Source organism: Centroberyx affinis, unplaced genomic scaffold, assembly GCF_046629955.1.
Source record: "Centroberyx affinis isolate AG114_WGS23_722 - 3 ecotype Tasmania unplaced genomic scaffold, CSIRO-AGI_Caff_v1 ptg000082l_1, whole genome shotgun sequence".
NCBI lineage: Eukaryota > Metazoa > Chordata > Actinopteri > Beryciformes > Berycidae > Centroberyx > Centroberyx affinis.
The window spans coordinates 188,635-205,987 of record NW_027278790.1 but is presented as its reverse complement, the minus strand read 5'-3'; positions in this window follow the sequence as shown (position 1 = coordinate 205,987).

The window sequence follows — 17,353 nt, the reverse complement described above, 5'->3', positions numbered from 1 at the left end:
GTCTTTTTAGAAGTTACAGGATGGAGGCGTGGAAATGAAATGGTGTATAAACTATACCTTTGTGGGGAGAGAGAGAGAGAGAGAGAGAGGAGATAGCCTTTCTTCATGGCCTCAGAGAGAGAGAGAACAGCTTGAATCATGAAGGAGAGAATCATCTGTCTTCTAGTAAGTTGCAGGTTCGAGATCTTGGTAGAAATTACAGAGTGGAGAGGAGAGAGAGAGAGAGGGATGAGCTGGTTTTCCTCAAGAGGTTCACAGAGAAGCAGAGAGCAGCTATTATGCAAATGAGAGCATGTGTTGTTTTCCACTGGAACTTGTTGACACCAAGCGGCCGGAGAAGTGGAACTTGTTGGAAGTAATCAGGCGAGGCGGCCGAAGCCGGAAGCCGACACGCCGGACAAACCTAACTGAGCGTGTGAAATCAGGACGAGTCGATCCTCCCGCTTTGTTCCGCCGTCTCCCTGCGGAGCGGGAAGCTCGCCGATCTAACCGAGCGAGTTGTGTTAGCAGATGCTGAGAAGATTTGTGGGATTCGTTTAAATGACTTCACACGGAGGTTTAGCTGCTGAGAAACAGAGGCAAAGCAGAACAGCTGCTCAGCCTTGAAGCCCCAAGTTTTGGAGGATGTGTTGTTATCGTGTGCGGTGAATATATTTACTGGAGACAGTGAGCAGCAGCAGTGTGCCGACAAATCCCAAAGCTGATTCTTGACACTTTGTATGCTAATCTGCTCTATTATTTGCTTCCATTCGCCCTTGGTGGAGACAGCTGAACCCTCAGGCCTGTTGGCAAAACAGTGGATTAATGTCTGCCGTGTCAGGTCCACACACACACACACACACACACACACACAGTGTTGATCTGATACTGTGACGCCTCAGCACCAATCTGTCTCTCCATTACAGCCAGCAGACATTTATGAGCTTTGTCGTCCAAAACAACAGAATAACACAGCGCTGCAGATGCTCTCATTGGTATAAGAGCATCTGCTGACATCTGAAATGTAACTGTAAATATCTGAAATGTGTTTATTTTTTCACCGAGTTATTCATGTCACCTGTGGTGACGACACAGCTTCACTGAACGATGAGTAACAAGAGACTGGAGGTGCAGAGGGGAGTTGATTATATCTTCAGTCAACGTTTCAATCTGCAGACATTTATCAATACATACAGGAGACAATAATATCACAGTCAATCTTACATATCGCTCTTGTCCTAAAAAACCTTGGATTTCCATGTTTTCACTTCAACTCAAGGATTACATGTTCCTCTATGGGTTGATCAAATTCACCGACCTCTTGGCTGAGATAAACTAAAACAGTGTTTCTCAACCTTTTTAATATCATGGACCCCTAATTTAGTCCACAATAGAGCCACAGACCCCCATTTGATGAGATTTTGTTTCTCGGGCCCAAATCTGAGAATATTTTTACTGTTAGATATGATTTTGTCCAGAATTTTTAAGGCTATCTGTATTGTAGGTAGAGAGATAACAGTGAAACTATGATCAAAACAGTCATTCTTCTACATTCTCTAATTGTGTTAACTTCTTGTAAATGAAATAATGGGGAAGTTTAACAATTCATCAATTTGCTGGGGACCCCCTGGAACCCCGTCAAGGACCCCTGGTGGTCCCCGGACCCCACGTTGAGAACCACTGAACTAAAAGACACATTGTCATCAAGCTAAAAACAAAGCTGTTTCTTAGTTCCTGAAAAGTTTACATTTTGGACACAAAATGAGGTCTTGTGACAGGAGGTGACAAGCAGTCACCTGTTTGTAATCAGTAATCAATAAGCAGAGTGTATTCACACACAGTTTCATTCCCCCCATCGCTGCCAGACATTCCTGATCTGTCAGCTCCAGACCGCAGAAAAACACTGAATCAATACATGCAAGAGAAAAACAAGGAGATGAGAAGTGAATCTTACCTGTGGTCTTGTGACAGGGAGTGGCCAACTGTCACTTATCTGTGATCAGTAATCAATAAGCAGTCTATGTCTCCTTATATGCAAGTCTGTGACATGATAAAATATAGGCTATACATCATTGGGGTGATCAAGTTGGACGCCTCCCATCATGCATTTCACTGAATTAGGCCCAAGACTCCTCCAGAAGACTCAACTATGCTTAAATGTCATCAGACCCCAGACCTGTCTCAAATTAGAGACTTCTGTTTGTGTGAATAAGAAAATCACCTGCTATTTTTATTAAGAACAAAATCCTGCCATGTTTGAAAAGATTTTGAAAGCTCACAGTTTCTACTGAATTTCCGTGTCTTGCTGTCTTGAATCTTACTCTGCTTCAGGCATCCAGACAAAAAGATTTTGAAAGTCCATATTTCATCCACCAGCCCTCTGTACTTCTCAATGTTTCCAGTGAGTAATTTAATTAATGTTAGCACTTCTTTGATCTTAATGTTTATCCTGCAGGGCAAGTCTGCTGTTCTGGACACTTATTGATAAATCTTAAAAAAAAGGGAGAAATGTGAAATATTGAGATATAGTGATATCTACTAACACAAACTGCATGATAGCATAAATTTAAAACAAATTATTGTACTTACATTGTACTTATAGATATTTCTAATGATGAACTACAGATTTTTTTTTCCAAAGTAGGTCAATATAACTTTGGAATCAAAAATTTTAACTATTTAACTATGTTTGCAGCTCTCTGGCCTGCACAGTATGTGTTTAGTTTGGTTCCAGTCAGGGATTTAATGTAATAAAGTCACTTCTTTTCTTCTGCAGTCTTAATGTTGGCGGCTGCTGTTGTGGCCACTTATTGATCAATCGAAAGCAGGAGAAATGTCACCCGTCTCATTGTCGATTAGCAGATTGGCCTTTCTGGATAAATCTCATTAACTCAGTCACATGCCATTCTCCTGTCAGTCATCAAGCCGAAAATGTCAAGAGAAATTTGTCACCTTTGCTCCGAGTGCTGAGAGAATTCAAACAAGGCAATCAAACATTTAGGAAACTTTGACTGTCGCCTGGCAGACCGAGGCTTCATCATCTCCTCAGACCCAGCCGGACCACATGAGTCACATCAAAACAACAGGTCAGTGCTGATGCTTCCTCACCAGACTGGACCAACTCACTACACTTCCATCTAGAAGTGCAGCCAAACTAATGGCAATGACTTGTTTTTTTCGTTTATTCATCAGTATGGCATTCATTGTTTTGAGAAGTCAGCAGCTAGCTAACTAGCTTAGCTAGATAGCTATAGGCTAGTATAGCTAGGTGGGAATGATTGACAGCTTGTATTTATTCTGAGAGCTACACTGAGCATCTTTAATGTAAATTGCCTTTTATTAAACAGTGAAGTGAAGTGTGATCATGAATTTCAGAATCAATGTCAGTTTAGTCTTCATTCAGCCAGTCAGAATAGTCCCACAGCCTTACACAAACATGCAACTTGAAACACACCTTTGCCCCCTTGCCACCAAACAGAATGGACTCTATGGAGGATTTGCATAAAAGTGTGTGTTGTGAATAACTGAAAGCTCCAATTGCATATTGAATGTGGTGACATATATAATAAGACCTAGGTAGTATTTCTGCTAGATGTAAAGCTTGATTATACACTTTGTTTTTTATTTTAAAAAACAGTTTTTGCCCATTGCCTAATGAATAATTCATGCAGGTCTGATGACGTCAATTGTCAACGTGATTTCCAGCAGGTTTTTTTTTTTTTTTTTTTTTTTTTTTGCTGTGTGGAAGTGTTGAAGACTCTGTGAGCCATGCTTTTATTTAATCCTGGTTTGCTTTATTTATTGATTAGCTCCAGCTAGTTATATGAAATTACAGCAGGTGAAGTGTCAGTTGACAAGGTTGCTGCAGCAGGTGTCGTAAACGGGTCCTACGGATACGGGAGCCAGCTATTTATTATTCATGGGCCCGTTCAGCCAATGAGCGCTGATTAGCCACAATGCTTTGTGTTTGTTGAGGTGGATTCTGATGGTTTTGAAGCTGCAATGAAAAAAACAAATCGCCATACTTAGCTTAGCGTTACAGTTTTTCGTGGCTTTGTGAAGCGAGGATTATATGTAATTTCTACTCCAAAAAGCTCCCATTCATTTTCACCATTGGTACAAATAAAAATAGATCCAAATAGATCCAGACAGTGAGCCTCTGGGTAACTGAGCGGCTCGTCAGCCACTCAGCCCGGCTGGCCGCTGGCTTCAGTCTGGTTCAGAGCAGAGAGGTGAGCCGGTGTCGGCAACACAAACCACTGTGGGAATGTGATCATCATGCAGAGCTGGTAGCAGGAGTCAGAGGAGAAGCCTGTTGGGGTGTGTGTGTGTGTGTGTGTGTGCGTGTGTGTGTGTGTGTGTAAATGACTAAGAGGAATACAATTACCATGCAAAACTGGTAGCAAGAGTCAGAGGGGAGGTCTTGTCAGGATGTGTGTGTGTGTGTGTGTGTGTATAGGTGGGAAGGAAGTTGCTCTGGGGTGGGCCCACACACACACACACACACAGTCTTTTATGGGTGTGTGTGTGTGTGTGTTGACCTGTCTGTCACTGTCCGCTGTTGTATTATTGATGTTCTTCATATCGCTACATCCGCCTCCGGCCGCTGTGTCACTCTCTCCTCTGAGGACGTTTTTTCACTCAGCAGTTTAATCAAACCTGAACGAATGTGGAGATATTACATTAATAGATGTGGCAGACAGGCAGAGCAACAACTTAATTAGAAAAAAAATATATTAACAGGCATGGAGATATGACACTGATAATGACTTTCTGTGTGACCTAATGAAGCCGGAGACTGAATCTCCATATGGATGAGAGGTAATAACATGTTATTAATGAGAAAATATCTGCCAGAAATCTTCATAATTCTCTTTAGCACTAAACATTTTAACACAGAAATCATTCACTTCCCTCAAATATAAAAATTGAATCAAGTCTATTTCAAGGTTTGCACACTGCATAAAATAGAATAAGGTTATTCAGTATTAAAGTCTTTTTTCTTTTTTCTTTAAAAAGTGAAAAAAAAAAGCTAATTGGTGAGGTAATTTTCACTTGTTTCCATTTTTTTTTCAAGAATTAGTGCCAGTGTTTTTAAATCAGGCCGATCAACCCCCTTGAAACAAAGCTGATTTGCATTGGAAACAAGTGAGATCATCTCACCGCATTGCAGGGTTTTTTTCCCCACTCGTTAATAAGATTTTCAGACTGAACACAAGATGAAATGATTTAAGATGGAAATTTTTGTCAGTGCATTATTCATATTCTGTCAGGTTCTGTTCTCAAGCTGCTGTCAGGTGGGAGATGAGCTGGGAAAACACTGAAAATTGAAAAATGATTAATGATTAATTAACAACTTCAAAAACAACACTTCATCATTCGATATCTCCATATTTTGGCAACCATGGATATAAGTTACCTGCTGTCCTTTAAAAAGTGTTGTGTCATTTTTTAGGGATTGCTGTCGATTATTTATTTATTTATTTTTTTTGGTAGATCTCATTTTGGAATGAAACTTTTCATGTTAAGATGGGTATGATATAATTGAATCTGTTTTACTATTTCCATTTGTTTTTTTCCACTCTAGAATGGGCTAAGAATGCAATGAGAATCAAAGAGGAGTGTGATTACAGGAGGAGGAAGAGCTAATACTAATGCATGAGACGGCAGTGATTTCCTCCTAAAGCCCTGTGTGTTCTTCTGCTCCTTCATTCGTCAGCCTCTCCTCCTCCACCTAAATCCCTTTTTAGGTCACACAGCGTCTTTGTCACTGGCCTTAAAATGAGCTTTGGCTTAAGGAGTGCTGAAACACACCGTTTAAAAATGAGTAAAAAAAAGAGTAAGTGGGGTGGAGAGCGAGAGGGAGAGGCAGGTTGTGTCTCTGTGTCTTCTCACAAGCCCACCCAGTTGTTTGATCTACACCAGCGGCCTCAAACCATGAAATGCAGGTTTGCAGGTTTTCATTCCAACCAGAAATTACAGCAGCTGATTTCACTGATTAATTCTTCCCCTCTGGTTGAAGGTGTTAATCAGTGGAATCAGCTGTTTTTGGTTGGAATGAAAACCTGCAGGCTGTCGTCCCTCCATGGCTCTCTTCTGAATTCTGAAGTGGTGCTCATATCTGTTCATATCTATTTTTAAAGACCCCATGAAATGAAAAATAACTTCTTTTTTTTTAACTTTTTGCTGATGTTGCTGGACGTGTTCCCCTATTCACCAACAAAGGCCAAAAAAAAATTATTAAAAAATGTTGATTTTATATCAAAATTAACAGAGCGTCTCTTTCCAGTAAACAGCACATTTCTGTTGACTCATCCTGCACTCTGGGGCACATACAAATATTTTATCCAATGAAATTTTGATAACCGTTGAAATTATTCCCCCCAACCACCCACTATTGTTTTTCTAGCATGCAGCTCAGTTCAGCTGCAACATGAGATGGAGTGTTTCTGGCTGAACTTCACTTAAAACTCTTTTCCCAGACAGGCGACTGAGGCAGAAAATATTCCTCCACAACCGAGTGTGGACTGCTGTCCGCCCACTTCCTCCATATCTCATTAATATTCATATAAGCCCCTCCCACTGACCCTGCTCACCCTAACTTTCTGTTTTGTTCAGAAATACGTCAACGCACGGAAGCAAATCACACTCTCCATCCCACTTCACGGGGTCTTTAAAATGTGTCTATTGTCTCAGTGAAAAAAGTAGAGTCCACACAACTGCAAATCAGCTTCCTATGTTTTATTGACCAACTGATGTTTCGGCCCCACTGGTCCTTTTTGGACATAGAGAGCCTAAGTCCCTCCCCTTCTGGTGGACCACCATGGGAAAAAATATGTACGGTAGTCAACGGCGAGAGACAAATAATTGTTTGATCCCGTTTGAATTGTGCCATGAATTACACATATGATGTTTTGTCAATGTAAAAGATAATTTGCAAAATTATCTTTTAAACTGACAAATTCATGGCACAGTTCAAACAGAATCAAACAATTATTTGTCTCTCGCCGTTGACTACCGTACATATTTTTTCCTAAATAAGGTCCCATGGGGGACAGCGGAAGGGGAGGGACTTAGGCTCTCTATTGTTTCAGAAATGTTGATCCCATGTCCAAAACTGATGTCTTTCACCATATCGAAGGCATACAAACCAGGTTACAGCTTGATAAATGTGACTTAGGGTTTGAAATGTATAGGGTTTAGTCTTATTTCATTTACATTTAGCAGCCACTGTACGAGCAAACAGGGTTTCGGTGTCTTTCTCAAGGACAATTCAGCAGTTCTGGCAGCAGCTGTAGCAGGGATTGAACCTGTGACATTTTGGTTGTGGGACAGCCATTGTCCCCACTAAGCCAATCCATCACCCATTCATTGTCTTGTGTTTTGTTTCAAGCACCTGCTCAGGTTTTTGGCTGTATGAACACTCTCCTCTATTGTAGAGTAACAAAAGCCCCGGGGCTAGATTCCAGTTTCCAGCTCCCTGACAGTGTGGAATGCGGAGCAAGGTGTGCTTATCATTTCCCCGTGCAAACCAGCGACTGAACAGATATTAGCCCGGGCTTATCAGCGGAGCCACAAAGAGCCGAGGGTGAGGTGGAGCTGATGCTGAGGGGGAACAGCAGCTAATGATCCTCCACACTGACAGAGAGACTCTGACAGCAACAGCAACAGCTACCAGCTCATTTTAATGTTAACAGCACGGATCCTCCCGTTCTGTAAAGCCAGAGTTTATAGAGTCTTTATCCAGAGTTCAGTTCATTGTAATTCAGAAGGTGGAAGCAGCCTGCTGGTTGGAGAAGCAGGCTTGTGACTGAAAGGTCACTGGCTGGGACAAAATCTAGGTTGTGGATGTGAATGATTCCTTTTCTCTCTCTCTCTCTCTCTCTCTCTCTCTCTCTCTCTCTCTCTCTCTCTCTCTCTCTCTCTCTCTCTCTCTCTCTCTCTCTCTCTCTCTCTCTCTCTCTCTCCCCCTTCAACAGAAGCGATTTATCCACATTAGATTTACATTTGTTATCCAAAATGTGTCTTCAGCAGCTGGATAGAAATCTGATAGTCCTCTCTCCACACTTTCCCTCACAATAGACTAATTCCTCTTCTCGAATGTAGATCTAGTGTTTAACCATCCTTCCTGTCTAGTAGCAAACTCAAACAGGACGTAAGGTTTTGGGAGGAGTATGTGGAGAAGCTTTTCCATTTACACTTCCAGTGCAGACACAATGCATCTCAAACCTCCTCCCAAGGTGGTTTAAGCAAGTGGATTTTAATCCGTCCCCAGTGCGTCTTACGATTTTTATGTGGATAAGTGCGATTGGATTGCTATCCGATCACTCAAGATGCATTTTAATGCCAGGTGTTTAAGGCCCTCCTGGAAATGAACCTTGGATGTTATGAGACTGCTGCAGCACATCACTGTAATTTAATTCAGCAGCCAGTCCCTTCAGATAGAGCAGATATTAGATTGATAGCAGCAGGACTGCAGTTCTGCCGCTGGTTTACAACATAATTACAGTAAAAGGTCAACAGAGACCCAAACAGTCCAGCTGAAGAAAAAACTGAAATGTAGTGAAGAAGAAGAAGAGGTGTGGATCCTGGTACTGGAAGTCTTTACCCAGCTGTCTGATTCACAGCATTTTATTGGTTAACATGGCTGTTAATTCAGGTGGAACTCCTGTAAACATCACAGATGACATCAATGTTTTCTTTATCATAATTGTCGTTTCCCTTCAGCTTCAGACCAGCAGAGCAGCAGTTGTTTTGGTGTCAGACTTCACACATTCATTAGAAACTGCAGAAGAGCAGTTTCTCCAGAGTGTCGCTGGTCTTTACAGACTTGTGACAAAAACAAAGCTGATCTCTTATTTTCTTTCATCATCAGCTGTCAATCATCTGTGTTTACTGTGGATCACCTACAATCTGAAACAATAAATGTATTCTCACAAAACAAAATCAAATGTGGATTCATGCATCTCAGTCTGCACTTTTTATCGGCATAATTGATCAAACGTTTGTGTGTTTGTGTGCGCTAATACTTGTGTGGAGGTTTTATCTGCATTCATGAGTGCCTGTATGACTGTCTATAGACCTTTATTTATTTATTCTACTCTTCTACAATCCTTTGATTCCTCTGTATTGAGTCGTTCTTTCTGATACTCTCTCTGTCTCCCGCTTCCTCTCACTGTTTCTTTGATGTGGATGGCCAACGTCACCAAAAAGTCCTCATTTTCTGCACCAACAGATGAGAAAACAATGCAACCGTGTTTCTCTTTTTGTTCAGTATGAATGCGTTTACAATGACAGTTTTCTCAAGTCGATTACAGTGAGAACACACAGCTCAGGTTGTTGTGAGGAGGATTCAGCAAAACAACTTCACTTTGTCCTGCTAATCTGTGACTGAGAACAGACAGTTTAAAGCATGTCACCTGGATCAGTGGATGCCAAAGTGGGGGATCAGCAGAAAAATGTTTGATATAGTTTTATTTCATTATTCTCTCACTTCTCTCAGATGTTGTTCCTCTTATCAAATAGGTTCTGAGGTCTAATGCATTTCTATTTGGGGCCGCTGACATGAAAAAGTTCAGGAACTTCTGAAGTGGAGTCTGTAGGAAGCTGATCAGTGTGTCATTATCATATCAGCAGCATCGCAGTTTCCAGCCGCTGTGTTTCTGCATGGATCTGTCTGATCTCTCCAAGTTATTTCACAGGTGTCCGGCTGCCTGAAGCCTCTGATGGGAGGCGAGACGGCCGTCGCACAGCTGAGCGGGTCGACGGCTGAGCGGGTCGACGGCTGCGGCTCTTAGCAGATAACCCCCGGAGCCGCTGCCGCTCGGAGGTTTTAAATCACAAAAGTAATCAGGATGTTCCGCAGGGGGAATCCTGGAGCCTCTGAGGTGAGAGAGATCTAATAGATTCTCCCACAGCAGATATTTCCTCCTCTGTGACTCGGACACAGCGGCAGTCAGACGCTTCAGCTTCAGAGGACAGAGAGCAGGAGAGCGGGGGAAAGTCAAAACGCCGACAGTTTCTCCAACGTGGAAGATATTTCCACAGGGGAACAAGAGGAAACCTTTGCCCTCTGTGAAACGCTTTGCATTCTCCACCTTGCACCAGGAAATCGCTGATGAAAGAATCCATTGTCGAGGTTTAACCCAGACCAGACATCAAGGATCTCATCAAAACAGATTAGATTGGCCTGCTGCCTTTTGGAGCAGCTGCATGGGCAAATTCTGACTTTGCTGTTTCCTTTCATGCGATTGTGATTGTAGTTTTCCTTTTCACATTGTTGTTTGATGTTTGTCTCTTGGCCAGGTCTCCCCTGAAAAGCTGTTAATCTCAGTGGGGTTTCCTGGTTCCATAAGGGTCACATCAGACAGAACAGTTTTAAAGGAAGCTCTGCAGTTCGCTCCCTGTGGTTTTTCAGTGGCAGGACTGTCATGATGTTACGAGCTGAGACCGTCACAGCAGAGTGTTTTCTTATTCCTGAATGTGAATTACTGTGCCAGTTTTACCAGTTGCAGTTTTGCAGCACCGCTATCCTCTTTTGATCATTTGCATGTTTCATAAACACTTCATAAAACTGCACAAACTGTCACCCGCTCTAGTCAGATGATTTAATTACACAGTAATTCACACTAGTGAATGAAAAACACTCAACATCCCCAGAAATTTTGATCAAAGTTTTTTTGCTAAGTTTTGTTGGCAAACAAAATTAGATGCAGGATGAAATCTTACTGCTTACCGTGCAGCAAGAAGCAGCTGTTCAACACGGCTTCTGATGTGACGCCTTCCCCTTGAGTAAATACAAAACTGATATATGTAAAAATTGGACAATCAAAAGTTTGAGTTTGTTATTGAAATCAAATTAGAACATTTCAGAAAACTCTTTTTACCATACTGAGTCCATGTGGTGCGTGTCAGTTCTGCCTCAATAAAAAATAAATGGCATTTTGTGATGCACCATCCTGTTTATTAAGCATGCTAGAGGCAGAGAGCAGAGAGCAGCACTTGCACAGTACAGTACAGACTTTGACATAGAGTTTTCTGAAATATTCTAAGTTGATTTTAACAAGAAAATCTAACTTTTGAGTGTCTGTTGTCCACATATACTGTATCTGTTTTGTATTACTCAGGGAGTAAAGTGGTTTGTTTTACTTGGTATGCAGAGAAGATTTCCTCTGAGGTTTTCAATGGGTCACAGTCAGACTCAAGATGGAGGTAAATGTAAATTAATGACAGCAGCATGTTAATGTCACACTAAACCTGGCAGTGAGTTTTATTTGTGCCACTAACTCTTCTCTCACAACAGAGTTCTGCTGGGAGAATCTGTCTTTCCATCTAGTATGCGGTTCACTGCAGCGTGGATAATCAGGGAGGCTGTTAAATATGTAACACTTCATCTACATGTTGATTTTCATTGGCTGTCAGCTGGGTCATCGCTGAGAATAATGTAATGTGACTCGGCAATCATACTCAGTAAAGTTAGGAAGAAGTTCAAATGACCAAGTTGCAGATTTTGCAGAGTTTTAGAAAATTTTAGATCGGTAGGTCAAACCACATAAAACGCACACACACATTATCAATAGGAGAGAACTTTGACATGACGCTAAAACACTGAAAACACTGAAACGTTGAAACGCTTAAACACTGTTGTTTAGATAGGAGTCGATACACTGGGATAATCAGGTTTCACTGTTTCAGAGTTTGGTGAGGAGCAGAAAGTACTGAATATTTGACAGTTACTTAACATATGGAAATATATCACAGATATCTGCTCTAATTAGCTAGCTTACTCCTCTCTATTGTGAAATTGTGACTTTATTGTTTTTGTCAGTCACAGGCCACCGTAGCTCAAGGGGAAACTTGTGTAGGAAAAGAAAAATTTTATCTGCAGTACCTGGTTTAGCGTCAATAAAGATCATAGATTACTTCACTTTAAAATGTACTGTCTGTACTGAACAGACTGTATTGATACTGGTCAGACTGCGGCTCTGTCTCCAGTCCTCCAATCACCAGCTGATAATCAATGCCTTCCATTCAGTGAAAGCATCAGCTGACACTGTGGTACCTCTGCTTCTCACTCGGCTCCAGACAGACAAGCAGAATAAAACATGACTGAACGGTGAGCGGAGAAGGCCGAGGTGAGAAAGGTTAATGTGACTCATGTTCAGAAAGAAAGAGAAGATCACAACAAGTCCGTTCCTCCAGGCTTTTCCTTCCTCTTCCACAACCAGGATTTTCACTAAACTCTTAAAAAGAGAGATTGAACTGAGCTCCAAAGCAGAACAAGCTCGGATCTAGGACAGGAAACAGCAGTCGGTCAGTAAGAGTTTAGAATCTTTGTTTCTGTGTTAGATTTGGACTTAGGCTGTTGTCAGGCTTTGTTGTGGCTGAGCACTTCCTGGTTTCACTCTCTGAGTTTCAATAGGTGGGTCAGCTGACGCGGGTCACGCCCTCTATCTGTTGCTTTGTTGTGGAAATCTGAATGGGGCGGGTTCAGCCCTGCTAACGAGCCGTGATTGGGCACAGCCGTGGCATTTCCTGGTATTTAAACAAGTAAGCTGTGCTGTAGCGTCAGCCCTTGTATGGCAGCCCTTCTTGTGTGAAGACCTAACTGGGTAAAGACCTTCGAGTCTACCTGTGCGAGTCCACTGAGCAAGGACACACATAAGCTACTCTCATTTTACTCTCTTGGTCTCCCTTCGCACTCACCATGTGCTATCAGTATATCCCTGTCATCCACGGCAACCGCAAAAAACGCATTGGTCATAAAAGACAGCGCAATCCTGAGAATCACTACTCTCTCAGAAAAGCCTCAGCTACTTCCTCTGCTTTTTCCTTTGGCTTATGGAATTGTCAGTCTGCTGTAAATAAAACAGAATTTATCCAAGCACTTGCAAACCTATCCGACATTCAGGTCCTAGCCCTGACCGAAACCTGGATCCGTCCAGAGAACACAGCCACACCAGCTGCGCTTTCAGCTGACTCCACTTTCTCCCACACACCCCGTTCCGTTGGGTGTGGAGGTGGCACAGGGGCCCTTATTTCCAAAGACTGGAAATTCACTAAACTTTCTCCTCTAAGCAATAACTCATCCTTTGAATACCATGCAATCATGGTTACCGCTCCCGTCAAACTATTTGTGGTTATCATATATCGCCACCACCGCTCCCACACACAAAGCGGGCAATACACTCGATCTGATTTTGACTCGAAACTGTTCCACGGCAAATCTGACTGTCACTCCCCTACATCTGTCAGACCACTTCTTTGTTCAATTCATGGTTTCCTTGCCGGAACATCCTCACGTTCCGCCGCAAATGGTCTCCTTCAGACGGAACCTCCGGTCCCTCACACCGGCTCGGCTCTCCGATGAGGTCACGGCTACCATGCCCCCTCATAATGAGTTCTCCTCACTCCATGTCAATGAGGCTACAGACACACTCTGCTCCTCACTAGCTGTCTCTCTAGACAATCTCTGCCCACTCTCATCTAAACCTGCTCGTAAAACCCCCACTAGCCCATGGCTCACCGGTGTCATCAAAGAGCAACGGGCGGGGCTCAGAGCGGAGAGAAAATGGCGCAAATCCAGTGATCCCACTGACCTCACTGACTATCAAACTCTCTTATCGGCATTCTCCTCCCATCTAAAAAATGCCAAGACCACTTACTATCAGGATAAAATCAGCAGCGCCAAGGACGCTCGCAAATTATTTTCAGCTTTTAACTCACTCCTCAAACCTCCACCACCTCCACCCTCAAGTTTGCTCACGGCTGACCTCTTTGCATCCTTCTTTACTGATAAGGTTTCTACCATCAGTAATCAGTTCTCTGAGCCTGACCAACTCAGTCTGCTGCCACCAGCTAACAGGACCTCACTCCTGTCCTTTTCCCATCTCACTGAAGAGCAAGTCTCCAAACTACTACTTGACTCTCGCCCCACTACCTGTCCGTTGGACCCCATACCCTCCAACCTCCTGCAGGCCATCTCTCCCACACTTATCCCTGCAGTCACGCACATCATCAACTCCTCACTCTCAGCGGGTGTGTTCCCCACTGCTTTTAAGCAAGCCTGGGTTACCCCGCTACTAAAGAAACCTACACTCAACCCATCTCAGGTTGATAATTACAGGCCGGTTTCACTACTCACCTTTCTTTCCAAAACACTTGAGCGGGTGGTCTTTAATCAAGTCTCTGAATTCCTTTCTGAGAACCGCCTGTATGATCCCAACCAGTCTGACTTCAAACGCGGACACGCTACCGAGACTGCGCTCTTGTCTGTAGTAGAAACACTGCGATCAGCTAGAGCTGCCGGTCAGTCCTCTGTCCTACTGCTACTTGACCTATCGGCCGCCTTTGACACGGTGAACCACCAAATCCTCCTCTCCACACTCGCTGAGCTCGGCTTCTCAGGATCTACCCTCTGCTGGTTTGAGTCCTACCTCTCAGGGAGATCCTTCAGAGTGTCTTGGAGAGGGGAAGTGTCTAAATCCCACTACTTGTCCACAGGGGTACCTCAAGGGTCAGTGCTTGGACCCCTTCTCTTTTCATTATACACCACCTCATTGGGTGCAGTGATCCGCTCACATGGCTTCTCTTATCATTCATATGCTGACGATACCCAGCTCCTCCTGTCGTTCCCGCCAGACGACCCCACAGTCTCGGCGCGGATATCGGCATGCCTCGCCGACATCTCGGCTTGGATGAAGGAACGCCACCTTCAGCTTAACTTGTCAAAGACTGAGCTCCTTGTCATCCCAGCCAGTCCCTCTATACAACAACAAATCAGTATCCAGCTCGAATCAACTGAGCTCATACCCACAAAGTCTGCCAGAAACTTGGGTGTCATGATTGATGACCAGCTAACCTTCAAGGAGCATGTGACTTCTGTTGCTCGGTCATGCCGATTTGCTCTATACAATATCAGGAAGATCAGACCCTACCTGTCTGAGCATGCAGCACAACTCCTGGTACAGGCTCTTGTAATATCACGCCTTGACTACTGCAACTCCTTACTGGCAGGGCTCCCGGCCTGTACTTTCAAACCTCTGCAGATGATCCAGAACGCGGCGGCGCGTCTGGTCTTCAACCAGCCCAAAAGAGCACATGTCACTCCGCTATTCATATCCCTCCACTGGCTCCCAGTTGCTGCCCGCATCAAGTTCAAGTCCTTGATGCTCGCCTACAAAACAATAACCAAAACGGCTCCGACCTACCTGAACTCCCTCATTCAGGTCTACGCTCCCTCCCGCTCACTACGCTCTGCCATGGAGCGGCGCCTGGTGCTGCCACCTCAGCAAGGCCCTAAGTCTCTAGCCAGACTCTTCTCTTCTGTGGTTCCCCGGTGGTGGAACGAGTTGCCAAACTCCATTCGATCCGCAGAATCCCTCTCTATCCTTAAGAAAAGGCTAAAGACCCAGCTCTTTAGCGAATACCTCCTTTCATAAAAAAAAAAAAAAAAAATTGATGCACTCTATGCATTACCTCATAGCACTGCCTTGTAGCACTCCCTCGTAGCACCTATGTCCTGTTGGACCAGAACTTAGCTTGTTGCACTGTCTCGTAGCACCTTTGTCCTGTTGGACCAGAACTTAGCTCTATAGCACTTACTCTCGTTGTTCTCTCCTATCTAGAAACTTGCTTGTGTTGTATGCAAATCTCATGTGTAAGTCGCTTTGGATAAAAGCGTCTGCCAAATGTGAAATTGTAAATTGTAAATTGTAATTGACCAACACCACCTCTGCTGCTACTGAGTTTTGGGAGTGAGTTTAAATGAATCCAAGCACAACCCATCCCTTTTTCCAATATCTGATGAAGAAATTCCTTTCTTGGGAGTTTATGTCACATTTCTCTAACTCACCTTTTGTCTACCTCTTACGTTTCCTCTTACTTCAGACGGCGGGCGCTGGCCATCTCTGGAGGCATTGAGGAGCTGGGCAGTGTCAGACGGGATCTGGCTTTGTGTCTTCTGGCCAGCTGGGTGCTCTGCTATTTCGCCATCTGGAAAGGTGTCAGATCCTCAGGAAAGGTCCTGTGGTATTTTATCTAAACACGGAACTTGTCATTTGTGAGCGAAAAAACAGCATTTGAGATTCGTAGCGGCAGATTCAAGCAGTTGTAGTTATTGACTTGTGTTTGTGCTAGAAAAATATCCAAGAAAAAAAAAACATTTGTGAGAAAATATTCTACAGGTGTGCAACTCTCATTGCATGAATTCACATACTGATTTGCGGATGTGCAAATTTTGTCCATGACTTCACATTATTTGATACGGGTGTGTGAATGTGTTTTGCACCATATTCACTGCAGCAACTGTAGCAAAAATGTGAGCGTAGGAGTTTCTTAATTTGTGATTCGTAGAATAGGATTTGTGCACCTGTAAATGAAGAATTTGAGAAGGTGTAACTGTTGTGTTTGTGGGAGAGAAAAAAATTCTACAAGTTTGCAACTCTTAAAGCATTTTTCTCTGTGACTTCAAATTTACTGATACACATGTGTGAGTATTTTCTACAACTACAAATTCCACTGTCACAGGTGCTCAGATGGTTTGCTCCAATAATACCTCCATATCTTTTACCCTACTCATGTCCAGTGTGATCATTGGAAGATACGGTACATAAAGGACTGGTCTTTCTATTCCTCTTCGACGAAGTGTATGTAGCCTCTGAGCTGTGTGCATCTCTTCCTCTCATGAGACTCCTATTAATAAATATATATTCAAATTAGACGAACCTCTGACTCAGAACTTTTTCCTCAACATAAAGATATTGAATATCGGCACAAACTAACTAACAAACTCATCTATCTTCAGCTTCAATCCAAAAATATTAGCATCAGTATCAGCCTTCAGAAACCCTTCCGAGATCCCTGCTGAGCGACTTGATTGGATTTTACTCATTGTCCATCTGCAGTTGATTTCTAGAGCAGTGATTCTCAACCTTTGTCATATCAAGGACCCCTAATTTAGTCCACATTAGAGCCACGGACCCCCATTCGATGAGATTTTGACTCTCGAACCCAAATCTAAGATAGAAATCTGAAATAATGCTGAAGTTTAACATTTCATCCATTTGCTAGGGACACCCTGGAACCCCCTCAAGGACCCCTGGTGGTCCCCGGACCCCACGTTGAGAACCACTGTTCTAGAGTATCAGCAGCTGCTTCCAGCTTTGCATCATCAGGGATCCCGGCTGCAGGAGCGGTGAGCACCTTAACTGGTGCTGACTTCAGTAGACTTGGATTTTGTTATAAAAATACAAGAAAAAAGAAAAATATTCCCACATGTTCTACTTGTAGTAACCACCAGGAGGCAGATGTGAGCGTTTTTTTGTGAGCGTGTTTGTTTTTATAGTAAATGCAACATGACATGAACGTGGGAAAA